Source organism: Hylobates moloch, unplaced genomic scaffold, assembly GCF_009828535.3.
Source record: "Hylobates moloch isolate HMO894 unplaced genomic scaffold, HMol_V3 SCAFFOLD_7, whole genome shotgun sequence".
Classification (NCBI taxonomy): Eukaryota; Metazoa; Chordata; class Mammalia; order Primates; family Hylobatidae; genus Hylobates; species Hylobates moloch.
The window spans coordinates 42,649,663-42,663,192 of NW_026652282.1; the positions used below are offsets into that span (position 1 = coordinate 42,649,663).

At 41.7% G+C, this 13,530-nt stretch overlaps 1 pseudogene; it reads right to left on the reverse strand.

Moving 5' to 3' along the window:
• Positions 1-11,634: 11,634 nt before the first annotated feature.
• LOC116811058 (spermine synthase-like) lies at positions 11,635-12,764 on the reverse strand (annotated as a pseudogene).
• Positions 12,765-13,530: the final 766 nt, after the last annotated feature.

The window sequence follows — 13,530 nt, forward strand, 5'->3', positions numbered from 1 at the left end:
GGAAAAGGATGTTGGGGTGTCCTGAGATATGGGCGATGAAATAGGTTGCCCAGAGATTCCAATAGCTTGAATAGAGGCAGAGGTAACAGGTAGAGATAATTCTTCTGAGTGAATAGTAGAGGAAGTCCTATCAGTGTCAATTAAATCCAGTTCTTAATCCTCTACTTTAAGTTCAATGGTGGGCTTTGAGGTGCAACTGAGGATCAGCTGACCCCATCAATCAATGTAGTATTGTCCCAAAGGAGGGGAATAATGAGCCTTCTAAAGGTGTTGGATTCTAGGGAGAGTTTCTTCCCCTTTTTTTTTTTTTTGTTTGTTTTGTACAAGACAGCGATTTTTCCAATGCCTCTGCTTTTTGCAATATCTGCAAATTTCAGAAGGCAAACTAGAAAAACCTTGTGGCTGACCAAAGATATGAAAGAACTTTGAGTCATTCTTAGAGGCACGCCTTTGTTTCTGTAACAATTCAAGCTGCAAGATGACTTGATTTTAGTTCTTTTTTCCCTTTATTTTCTTGCAAGCTGTTTTCAAATAATTGAGTGCCTGCTTCCATTATAATGCTTACAGACTGACCATCCCAACCACTATACTAGTTTGGATTTGCCTTTTTGTATCAAGAAGATTTCCGACCAGAGAAGAAACTGGAATATTTCTATACTCTGGAGCTTCAGGATCTAATTCCACATGCCTTTGAAAACCTTGTATACATCTCTTGACAAATGCCTTGGGGTGCTCTCCCTCGTTCTGAATACATAATTCAACATTAGACAAATTTACCTTGGGAGGAGAGCCTCTGATATTGTCCCTATCAGGCCCCTGAATATCAGCAACTAGCTGGGCGATCTCCTCATTTGCAGGAGGGCCAGGAAGGGGCTCCGGCCATCTGTTCACTCTGTGGAGGGAGTTTTCCCCAGGAGGCCGTCTGGCCTGTCTAATAACTGCAGTATGATCATAAGAGGGAAATACACCCCTTAGCAGCCAGTCAAGGTCTCTACGTATGGGGTTACAGATGGCCAATGATCTCTCCAACTATTCTCTGAACTTGGTAGGTTCTTCTGAAAGTGGGGGCAAAATAGCTTTATAATTTAAAATATCTGTTGCTGTCCAGGAGACATGAATTCTTTGAGAAGGGAGTCCAGGATACATTTACAGAGGGCATTGCATAGAGAGGTCTGGAGCTGGTGGAGTCTGATTACAAAGCCTTGGGAAATAAGAGAGGTTTCAAGGCACAGAAAAACAAGTCTTGTTGAGTGTCCTTGGAGCCTGTGCCAGATTTATTTCATGGTAGTCAGTTCTTACATAAATGACCTCTAAGCTTCAGGTTTTAAGACCAGGCCTGATTTGGGCTTTTAAGATCAGGAGGGTTTTTGTAAATCATCCAGGGAAAGAGAGATAAAAGAAGGCAGCTGGATGTCTAAGGAGGTTTTCCGGGGTTTGGAGGAGCGGAGGGAATTTGTTGAGAAGATAGAGGAGGAGGGAGAGGCTGATGAGATGGGGCTGGATCTTGAGGAGGGGGGCTCAGATCAGGGGCCCAGAGAGTGAATAGATCCTCTGGTGGGTCAGGGATATGGAGTTGGGGGGTGAGTGGAGAAGGGGGATTTATAGTGGGAAGGGGGATTTATAGTGGGAGCAGATTTCAACTTGTTCTAGGTCTGCTTTTGTTCTTTAATTTTGTTAAGGAAATTTTTAGGGCTAGTCATAACACTTTTCTGAGTTCTTTGTTCTGTCTGATCTTCCCATAAATACAATAAGCAAATAGTTTAGAATAAGCATTCTCTAAAATTGTTTTCAAATAAATTTCAAATAAAATTTTTCTTTCTAATTCAAAGGATCTGTCTTCTGGTCATTGACAATTAGGATCTTCATTGGTGTATAGATTCCAATTGCGACTTAATTCAATAAGCCTTTTATGGAAAGACCACGTGGTAACTTTCCAGGCTTAAGAGAAATCTTTACTAGGGATGCAAGGAGTGTTCCTGGAGTGGGTGCAGAAGATGCAGCCCCCATGATTCAAAAATTCATTCTCAGAGATAGATTAAGAAAGCAAAGACCTTGGCTGGTGCAGTGGTTCATGCTTGTAACCCCAGCATTTTGGGAGGCCAAGGCCAGAGGATTGTTTGAGCCCAGGAGTTTGAGGACAGCCTGGGCAACATAATGAGATTCCCGTCTCTATGAAAAATGTAAAAATTAGCTGGATGTCATGGTACGCTCGTAGTCTCAGGTACTTGAGAGGCTGAGGTGGAGGATCACTTGAGCCTGGGAAGTTGAGGCTGCAGTAAGCTGTGATCATGCCACCGCTCTCCAGCCTGTACTACAAAGTGAGACCTTGTCTCAAAGGAAGAAAATGATTACAAAATAAATAAATTTTTAATAAGTTTTAAAAAAGAAAAAAGAAAACAAAGAATTTTGTGGCTACAGGCGGTTAAGGGTCTCTGGGCTGATGGGATTGCTCCTGGGATTGCAGTCAAGTAGAGATTTAGCTGGGCCACATGGTTGCTAGCTGGGTATGCAGTGGGGTCTGCAGTTGGTGGTTCCAGTACCAGAGTCCTAGGTGGGTGTGGATCCTGCATGGTGTCTGGGCCAATAGGATTGCTTCCAGGACCTTGGTCAGTGGGACTGGTGTTGGGACAAGGATCCACTTCAAGGTCTGCAGTTGAGTACACAGACAGCAGCCCTGTTACCAGGTGTGTGAATGCACATGACTCCCACCAGTTCCCTGGGCCATCTCCTGCTGGGTTACTGGGTAGGTCACTAGACAGGCAGGATTGGCTCCGGAATGTGGCTGAGAGAGGCTAGAACCAAGTCACAGGGCTGCTTCAGGGTCCACAGCTGGGACTGACATCTGCAGTTCTGCCTCTGGAAATATGGATAGGTGTGCCTCCTGCTGGGTTCCTGTATGGGCATGACTGCTCCCAGACCATGGCTGACAGGTCTTTTTCAGGGATGGTTTCTGTTAGTTTATTTTTTCCCTTGAATGGGCCATACTTTCCTGTTTCTTTGTATGCCTTCTGATTTCTTGTTGAAAACTGGACATTCAAATGTAGTAATGTAATAACTCTGTATATCAGATGCTCCCCTTTCCTCAAGGCTATTATTTATTTACTTGTTTATTTAATTGTTGTAGGCTGTCTCTGTGCTGAGAATCAGCCTGAAGTGTAAACGCAGTTTTCTCAGGTCTTTACTAAGCCTGAGTCCCTTCCCCTGGGCATGTGTGGTGACTTTCTAATTTCCCCCATATGTATGGTTGCTTTTGAGTGTACTATGGCTGGCTCCCAAAAAAGGGAAAAAGAGAAAAATGAGAGAGAAAGGCACTGACCCTTTAAATCTCCTGGAAATCACATAAGTGGGGGTGGGTGGATGGGAGGTGAAGTTTTTTGCTTGTTTGTTTGTTTGTTTTTTGAGATAGAGTCTCGCTCTATCGCCCAGGCTGGAGTGCAGTGGCGTGATCTTGGCTCACTGCAACCTCCAGGAGGTGAGGCTTTCAACAGTAGTGGGAGGTGTAACAAAAATGGCTGCTAATTCGTTTTCTGCAATTCTGTGATCGGAAGCAGTGATTAGTGATCCAACCACAGATCCCTGATACTGGAAGATAGAGTTCTTTTTGCCTACTCTGCTCCTGCAAGTTGTGTGCAAGCTGCTCCAGGAACATGCGCACAGCTGTTTGCCATAGGGCTGAAAAGTCGGGTGGCGAACTGCTACTGTGCTAAGAGCTTAAATTGACTGAAATTAACTGCAGCTCACCATTTAGGCTTCCCCTGGAAATTGCAAGCCTTTGACAGACTCCAGAGCTCCAAAATAGTTATGTCGGACAGATTATGTCAGTGTAACTGTTATTTCTGAGGGAAGGTGGATTCCTGGTGCTTCCTATTCCACCACCTTCCCAGAATCCTCCTCTAGTCAACATTTTTGTTTTTCACAGAGTTTCACTCTGTTGCCCAAGATGGAGTGCAGTGGCTCAATTATAGCTCATTGCAGCCTGCAACTCCTGGGCTCAAGTGATCCTCCCACCTCAGCTTCCTGAGTAGCTGGGACTACAGGAAAATGCCACCACACCCGGCTAATTTTTTATTTTTTGTAGAGACAGGGTCTCACTATGCTGCCCAGGCTGGTTTCGAGTGATCCTCCTGCCTTGGCCTTGCAAAGCACTGAGATTACAAGTGGGAGTCACCATGCCTGGCCTTAGTCAACTAATTTTTTTTTTATGAAGTACAAAGCCATTTCAATGGAGAAAGTATCATCTTTTTAATAAAGGATGCTGGATGTTCTCACTTGTAAGTGGGAGCTGGACAATGAGGATACATGGACACGGTGAAGGAAACAGCATACACTGGGGCCTGTGCTGGGGGATGCGGGGAGAGGGAGAGCATCAGGAAAAATAGCTAATGCATGCTGGGCTTAATACCTAGGTGATGGGTTGATAGGTGCATCAAACTACCATGGCACACATTTACCTATGTAACAAGCCTGCACAGCCTGCACATGTATCCTGGAACTTAAAATAGAATAAAATAAAAATAAATGATGCTTGAACAATGGACTATCCATATAAAAAAACAAAACAAAAAACAAGGCAAACTTCAACTTAATGTAACACTTTACATGAAAATCAATTCAAACAGATCATAGACCTATTGGTAAAATATAAACTTATAAAACTTCTAGAAGAAAACATAGGAGGAAATCTTTGTGACCTTAGGTTAGGCAAAGAATTTTAGGCATGATACGCAAAGCATGATCCATAACAGAAAATACTGATACATTGGACATTATAACAATCAATTACAAGTACAGAAACAGTCTGCAGAAAAAGGTTAAATTCAGAGTATCTGCTCCTGGAATGGTTCATGTTCTTGTTCCATCCAATCTGGATGGACAATCTAGTGTTTGCCTCTAAGGATGTGCCAGTCTGCCAACAAAGCACTTAACATCTAGTGTATCTGGGCAGTCAGAAGAGACCAAAGCTGTAAGTCAGTAATCACCAGCAACTGTTGTAGGAGCACTGTGCTGGGAAGAGAGAAACCTGTAAAATATACAACAACGCTGAGCAGAATGACAGAAATGCTGTGGGAAAACTGAGGAAGGAGGAGCAAGGGATCTGAGAAAGGCTTCCCAGTGGGGCAGGCATCTGAGGTGAGTCTTGAAAGAGAAGCTGAATGTTGATAGGCAAAAATAGACAAACACAAACAGATGCGAGAGGTTCAGGCAACACTCCCCCACCTGTTATAATTCCAAGAAAATAAAAGGAATACCCATCACTGTTATAATTATGCTCACAAGTGCATTCAGAAGAGGGGCAGATCACCCAGTTGGAAAGGAAATAGAGTTTTCTAGATGGCGATGCCAAAGCTTAGTCTGGCAAGGTAAGCGGGAATTAGCAAAAGTAAAGGAAAGGCAAGCCTCAGTAAAGACCCTGAACTCGGAAGCCCATGCTGGATCAACAAGAGAGCGAATACTCCCTGATTGCTCGACGTTTAGAGAGGCTGGGAACAGGACTTGTTTGGTACAGGCAAGTGGGGCCCTGTCATAGAGAACTTGGAAAGACACACTATAGAGTGGAGCCCTGATTCTGAACATCTTGGAGATCCAGGAAAGATTCCTAAGGAGGATGGTGACATTTTTTTCTTTCTTTCTTTCAACAGGGTCTTTCTCTGTTGCTTGGGCTGGAGTGCAGTAGCACGATCATGGCTCACTGCCACCTCAGTCTCTCAGGCTCAAGCCATTCTCCTGCCTCAGCCTCCTGAGTAGCTGGGACCACAGGTGTGCACCACCATGCCCACTAATTTTTTGTATTTTTTGTAGAGACAGGAACTCACTATGCTGCCCAGGCTGGTCTCGAACTCCTGGGTTCAAGCGATCCACCCATCTCAGCCTCCCACAGTGCTGGGATTAAAGATGTGAGCCACTGTGCCTGGCTGATGGTGACATATTTCTTAATCCATGGCCCTCTGGGAAGATGACCTTGGAGGCAAACTGCATTAGCCATCCACATCTCAGAGACAGGAGTTCATCATGATGTAAAATATGAGAAACCTGAGTGAAAGAAAAACAGCAGTAAAGAGACAGGAGACATTAGAGAAGTAGGTTTGAAGTCAGAAGTGAAGAGGATCAAAAAGTTATTGATGATGCATCTGAGAGGGCCACAACAATGGCTGCTGCTTCATTTTCTGAAACTTCATGATCAGAAGCAGTGGTCAGTGATAGTAGCACAGATCCCTCATATTGGAACAATTCAAAGGAAAATAATTCAAAGGAAAGTTAAAATACACCTTAGCTTGGATACTGCAAGTACTATTTATCAACTTTCACAGCCACAGAGTGGTAACACTTTCTTTAGAGTGACACAGTAGGAGCACCGTCATCTTGGACAAACACTGCCACTTTAAGTTCCAGCTGCCTTTCCAGCTTCGTGCATTTCAAGGAAATAATTTCTCTTCTAACAACAAGCAGCCAGAAAGAGCAGACAGTAAAACACAGATAAGACAGCTTGGGCACAGAGGGAGGAGCGGGGGAAGTCTCTTGAGTAACTGCCAAACTTCACCCTCATACAATGGGCCCCAGTAAAACAGTGGGCCTTAATAAGCACATTCCTTTCCCTTCAGGTGCACTAAGATAAGGAAGCTAAAAGCAGACCGGGGGCGGGCAGGCGGGGGTGGTGTGTGCCCGCGGCTGCAGTAAGATGTATGGGAACAGACACAAAACTCTCCCTCCCAGATAAGCACAACAAAGAGACACAGACAATCCAAGCCTCTGATAAACTCTCCCACCCTGAATCCTTAAAAACTCTTCGTCTGACAACAACAAAAAGAGAAAATTTCAGGCCAGTATCCCTGATGAACATCAATGCAAAAATCCTCAATAAAATACTGGCAAACCAAATCCAGCAGCACATCAAAAAGCTTATCCACCATGATCAAGTCAGCTTCATCCTTGGGATGCAAATCTGGTTCAACATACGCAAATCAATAAACGTAATCCATCACATAAACTGAACCAATGACAAAAACCACATGATTATCTCAATAGATGCAGAAAAGGTCTTTGACAGAATTCAACACCCCTCCATGCCAGAAACTCTCAATAAACTAGGTATTGATGGAACATGTCTCAAAATAATAGGAGCTATTTATGACAAACCCATAGCCAATATCATACTGAATGGGCAAAAGCTGGAAGCATTCCCTTTGGAAACTGGCACAAGACAAGGACGCCCTCTCTCACTGCTCCTATTCAACATAGTATTGGAAGCTCTGGCCAGAGCAATTAGGCAAGAGAAAGAAATAAAGGATATTCAAATAGGATGAAAAGAAGTCAAATTGTCTCTGTTTGCAGATGACATGATTGTATATTTAGAAAACCCCATCATCTCAGCTTAAAAACTCCTTAAGCTGATAAGCAACTTCAGCAAAGTCTCAGGATACAAAATCAGTGTGCAAAAATCACAAGCATTCCTATACACCAACAATAGACAAGCAGAGAGCCAAACCATGAGTGAACCCCATTCACAATTGCCACAAAGAGAATGTAATACCTAGGAATACAACTTACAAGGGACGTGAAGGACCTCTTCAAGGAGAACTACAAACCACTGCTCAAGGAAATAAGAGAGGACACAAACAAATGGAAAAAAATTCCATGCTCATGGATAGGAAGAATGAATATCATGAAAATGGCCATACTGCCCAAAGTAATTTATAGATCCAATGCTATTCCCATCAAATTACTATTGACATTCTTCACAGAACTGGAAAAAACTAGTTTAAATTTCATATGGAACCAAAAAAGAGCCAGTAGAGCCAAGACTATCCTAAGCAAAAAGAGCAAAGCTGGAGGCATCACACTCCCTGACTTCAAACTATACTACAAGTTTACAGTAACCAAAACAGCATGGTACTTGCATCAAAACAGATATATAGACAAATGGAACAAAACAGAGGCCTCAGAAATAACACCACACATCTACAACCATCTGATCTTCGACAAACCTGACAAAAACAAGCAATGGGGAAAAGATTTAATAAATGGCGCTGGAAAAACTGGCTAGCCATACGCAGAAAACAGAAACTGGACTCCTTCCTTACACCTTATGCAAAAATTAACTCAAGGAGGATTAAAGACTTAAATGTAAGACTTAAAACCATAAAAACCCTAGAAGAAAACCTAGGCAATACCATTCAGGACATAGACATGGGCAAAGACTTCATGACCAAAACACCAAAAGCAATTGCAAAAAAAATGCTAAAATTGACAAATGGGATCTAATTAAACTAAAGAGGTTCTGCACAGCAAAAGAAATATTATCAGAGTGAAAAAGCAACCTACAGAATGGGAGAAACTTTTTGCAATCTATCCATCTGACAAAGGTCTAATATCCAGAATCTAAAAGGAACTTAAACAAATTTACAAGAAACAAACAAACAACTCCATCAAAAAGTGGGCAAAGGATATGAACAGACACTTCTCAAAAGAAGACATTTATGCAGCCAACAAGCATGAAAAAAAGCTCATCACCACTGGTCATTAGAGAAATGCAAATCAAAACCACAATGAGATACCATCTCATGCCAGTTAGAATGAGGATCATTAAAAAATCAGGAAACAATAGATGCTGGTGAGGATGTGGAGAAATAGGAATGCTTTTACACTGTTGGTGGGAGTGTAAATTAGTTCAACCATTGTGGAAGACAGTTTGGTGATTCCTCAAGGTCTAGAACCAGAAATACCACTTGACCTAGCAATCCCATTACGGGGTATATATCCAAAGGATTATAAATCATTCTACTATAAAGACACATGCACACGTATGTTTATTGCAGCACTATTTACAATAGCAAAGACTTGTAACCAACCCAAATGCCCATCAATGATAGACTGGATAAAGAAAATGTGGCACATATGCACCATGGAATACTATGCAGCCATAAAAAAGAATGAGATCATGTCCTTTGCAGTCACATGGATGAAGCTGGAACCATCATTCTCAGCAAACTAAAACAAGAACAGAAAACCAAACACTGCATAGTCTTACTAATAAGTGGGAGTTGAACAACAAGAACACATGGACACAGGGAGGGGAACATCACACACCAGGGCCTATCGGGGGTGGGGGGTAAGGGAAGGGAGAGCATTAGGACAGATACCTAATGCCTGCAGGGCTTAAAACCTAGATGATGGGTTGATAGGTGCAGTAAACCACCGTGGCACATGTATACCTATGTAACAAACCTGCATGTTCTGCACATGTACCCCAGAACTTAAAGTAAAAAAAAAAAAAGCAATTCTTTTCTATTTGTTTTTTGTAAAGACCATGATGAACCTTTCTTTGTAAGCATGTAGACTTTTATCATAAGCATTGAAAGAAAATTGTCCTATGTATGGCCTTGTTGTCTTAGTTCCTGAACAAAAAACAAAATGAAAAAATAAAAAATAAGTGAAAAAACTCTCAGTCTGTAAGAGAGAGTACCTCTGTCCTAACTCAGCCAGAAGCCCCTCTCAGGTTTATTTTCCAAAGTAAACCTGTCTTTAACTGCTGAGCCACTTTTCATGTTTCTTTCCTCTTTCTTTAATTCTTACATAGAGCTCACAGTGTACTTCTGAGTTCAGCTTGGGTTTCTCACTTCATGCTCCAATCCCTAAACTGAGTTTGATACAAGCTGTGAAGATTTAGATTTAGCTGGAGATGCTGTCATTAGTCACCAGGCTTGAATGAGGGAAAATAGCTTCTTAACAAAGATCTTAACATTTTTTGAGTGTTGACTTTGTCCATGGTTAGTTAAATGTAATTTTAGTGTAAATTATAGCATTTATTTGCTTTTATCTCTAAGAAATAATATGGAGCTACATAGATTACAGTAATTTGCCATTTTGCAAAAACACCAGAAGGTCAGAGTCCCTGATATATTTCTTTAATCACCAATTGCTACTGGACATCTCCTGTGTGCCAGGCAGTAAACCGGGCACCAGGCATCTGACAGTGATGAAGGACGATATTGTCCCTTCCCTCATTTCTAGTGGGGAAGACAGACACAAGACAGTTGTAAGAGGTTCAGGCAACACCCATAGTTTCCTCTTAATTTCAAGATTAAAATAAAATGAACAGCCCTTGCTATATTATAGTTAATCCATAAGTTCATTCAGAAGAGAGGCCAGACACCCAGATGGAAAAGAAGCAAAGAGAGCCTCCCAGACAGAGATATCAAGGCAGCGGCTTGAAGGGTCAGTGGGAATTAGTGGAGCAGTATGGTTATAATCTTCCACAATGATAATATATTTTTGCTATTTTACCATTTGTTCTAATATATTTTCTTTGTGTTTATTTTACACCATTTTCTTAAGTGTATATAAGATTAGAATTTTTATATTCATTGTGAATTGAATCATTGTGGAAGGGCCCTCTCAATTCCAATGAATACTTTTTGTCTTAGTCTTTTCATTTTACTAGTAATATCACTGACCTTGCTTTATTTTGATTAGCATGGGCCTGGCAAATTTTCTTCTATCCCTTTATTTCAAACTTTTCTGTATTCTTATGATTTGCTAGGTTTGGCATAAACAGTATATGACTGGATTTGTCAATTTTTATACAAAATGACAACCATTAACTGGAGTATTTACTCCATTAACTCCATTAATTAATGTTAATTAGCATTAACATTAATATGATGGGGTCTCTTTTGTAATTTGAATTAAAGCAATTGCTGTTCATTTTTTAACTCTCTCTTATAAGCACCAAATTTTACTTATTTATTTATTTTTATTTTTTATTTTTTGAGACGGAGTCTCCCTCTGCCACCCAGGCTGGAGTGCAATGGTGTGATCTCGACTCACTGCAACCTCTGCCTCCCGGGTTCAAGCGATTCTCCTGCCTCAGTTTCCCACCCCGAGTAGCTGGGATTACAGGCGCCCACCACCACACCCGGCTAATTTTTTTTTTTTTTTTTGTATTTTTAGTAGAGATGGTGTTTCACCATGTTGGCCAGGCTGGTCTCAAACTCCTGACCTCAGGTGATCCACCCACCTCGGCCTCCCAAAGTGCTGGGATTACAGAGGTGAGCCACCACGCCTGGCTCTTATTATTTGTTTAAAAAAAATACTTTAAAATTTTTTTGTTTTATTTTAAGTTCCAGGATACACACGAAGGATGTGCAGGTTTGTTACATAGGCAAACGTGTGTCATGGTGGTTTGCTGCACCTATCAACCCATCACCTAGGTATTAAGCCTCATGAGCATTAGCTATTTATCGTGATGATAAGCACCAAATTTTAATACATAAGTCAATTTTGGGGGGAGGAAACATCATCAAGAACTTCCTTCTGAAACAAAACAACGATGTTCATTCCTTCAAACATCCAAATTGAAGGTGTACCAAAATGAAAACAAAAAAAGTCCACAGAGAAACAAAAAGGAACACAAATCACATTCCAGGGGGTTAGTGCATTTAGCAGTCTTAGCTGTGCTGTCTAACCATCCTTCAACTGACTTTCAAAAAAAAACACCCTATACTCATCAAAATATACATTTTCCATTTGCTGTTTTAAAATTAAAAATAATAATTGAAAAAGGAAAACTTTAAGGAAGTCACAATTAGTTGCGTGACTCATTTTGATGTCATGTACAGCATATGGAGGTCAGGAAGGCTATTTGCAGCACACAGGATTAGAGGATATTTGTCTTCGAGGTTTAGCTTTCTTCCAAATGGTGTAAAATACCCACAATTCCAAGTATGAAGAGACACAGACTATTTCCTTTGAGAATTCCAAAGGACAATACAGGCACCCCAGCTGTTCTTCATAGAGAGACAGGGCTTCCGTCAGATTGACAGAGTTCCCCTTGTGTAAAATATTTCACATCCTGTTTCAATACTTTCATTGAGAGCTCAGGAATCAGTCTGAGAAACTCCCATGTGGAATCTTCTGGAGACATGGAGATTAGAACAGCTATCAAATCATTAATCACATAATCAAATTATCTCCCTTCTTTGGCATACCTTTTCAGTACTGGAATGCAGTACTGAACCTCATACAGCAGTCTCCTTTAAGATTATGTAAGACATCACCACAAGTTTTCCACATATATTTCCTACATCCATCAATCACCATTTTGTCAATCTCTATCATAGTGACCATCTTTAGTTTTAGTTCGACTATTTCACACAATATGCCCCCATCTCGGCCTCCCAGAATGAGTACATCTTTGCCGATATAATCTTTGCCACTGCCCATGATGGTCCAGGTATATGTCAAATCACTCTCTGCCAAATTAACATTCCCACTAAGGATGGGAATATTTCCAAATTGCTTCGAGTGTAGAATTTTAATGTTCTGATAAGGTGAATCTTCATCGTATACCACTTCATCTATGTTGTGTTCAACCAGGAGTCCATCTGCGGTGGGCCAATATCTGTCGATGGCTCCTCCTGGAACTATAGGTGGTAATTGCCTCATCTGCCAACTACTTTCTTGACTCAATTCTTTCTTTCTTTCTTCTCCTTTGTTCAAAAGACTGTCTATCTCTTCTTTGCCTTGTGCATCACCATCATAACTCTGAAGGTCCAGTAACTCCAATCCATGTGAGTAAATTCTTAAATTGGCAAAGCTGCCGTTTTTGTTTGTGCAGGTTGCCAAATAGCGGTGTGGTCCTGCCAGGTGTCCACCGGTTCTGCCATCCCCTGCTCCTGGAAAATGGACTGGAGCCCTTTTGGAATGGTCTCGCCATCAGCTTTGGCGCTGAGCATGAAGTCGAGTGTGCTGTGCCATGCCGCTGTCATAGTGAGGCGAGACCCTGAGCCATGCCTGGGGAAGGCGGCCGCGGGAGACTGAGGGGCTGCGCAGTGTGTCAGGCTTTCGCCCCATTAACAACTTTTTAAAAAGTTACTGATCATGTAATAAAGGATGAACTTCAAATGTGAATTTATTCCTACCTTCATACATTTCGCCATTTTCCTGTACTTTTTATAAATCTTTTCCTAGTTTCCTGACTTTAAAAAATGATGTGATTTTTGTTTGTTTTTTCTCATTGCCTACCTTATAATTAAAATAATAGCAGATAGTCTGTAATCTCAGCTACTTGGGAGGCTGAGGTGAAAGAATCGCTTGAGCCCAGGAGTTCGAGGCTGCAGTGAGCTGTGATTGCACCACTGCACTCCAGCCTGGGTGACAGAGTGAGACTCCGTCTCTAAAAATAATAATAATAGGCCGGGCGCGGTGGCTCACGCCTGTAATCCCAGCACTTTGGGAGGCTGAGGCGGGCAGATCACGAGGTCAGGAGATCGAGACCATCCTGGCTAACACGATGAAACCCCGTCTCTACTAAAAATACAAAAAATTAGCCGGGCGTGGTGGTGGGCACCTGTAGTCCCAGCTACTAGGGAGGCTGAGGCAGGAGAATGGCATGAATCTGGGAGGCAGAGCTTGCAGTGAGCCGAGATCGCACCACTGCACTCCAGCCTGGGCGACAGAGTGAGACTCCATCTCAAAATAATAATAATAATAATAATAATAATAATAATAATAATAATAATAATAATATAAATA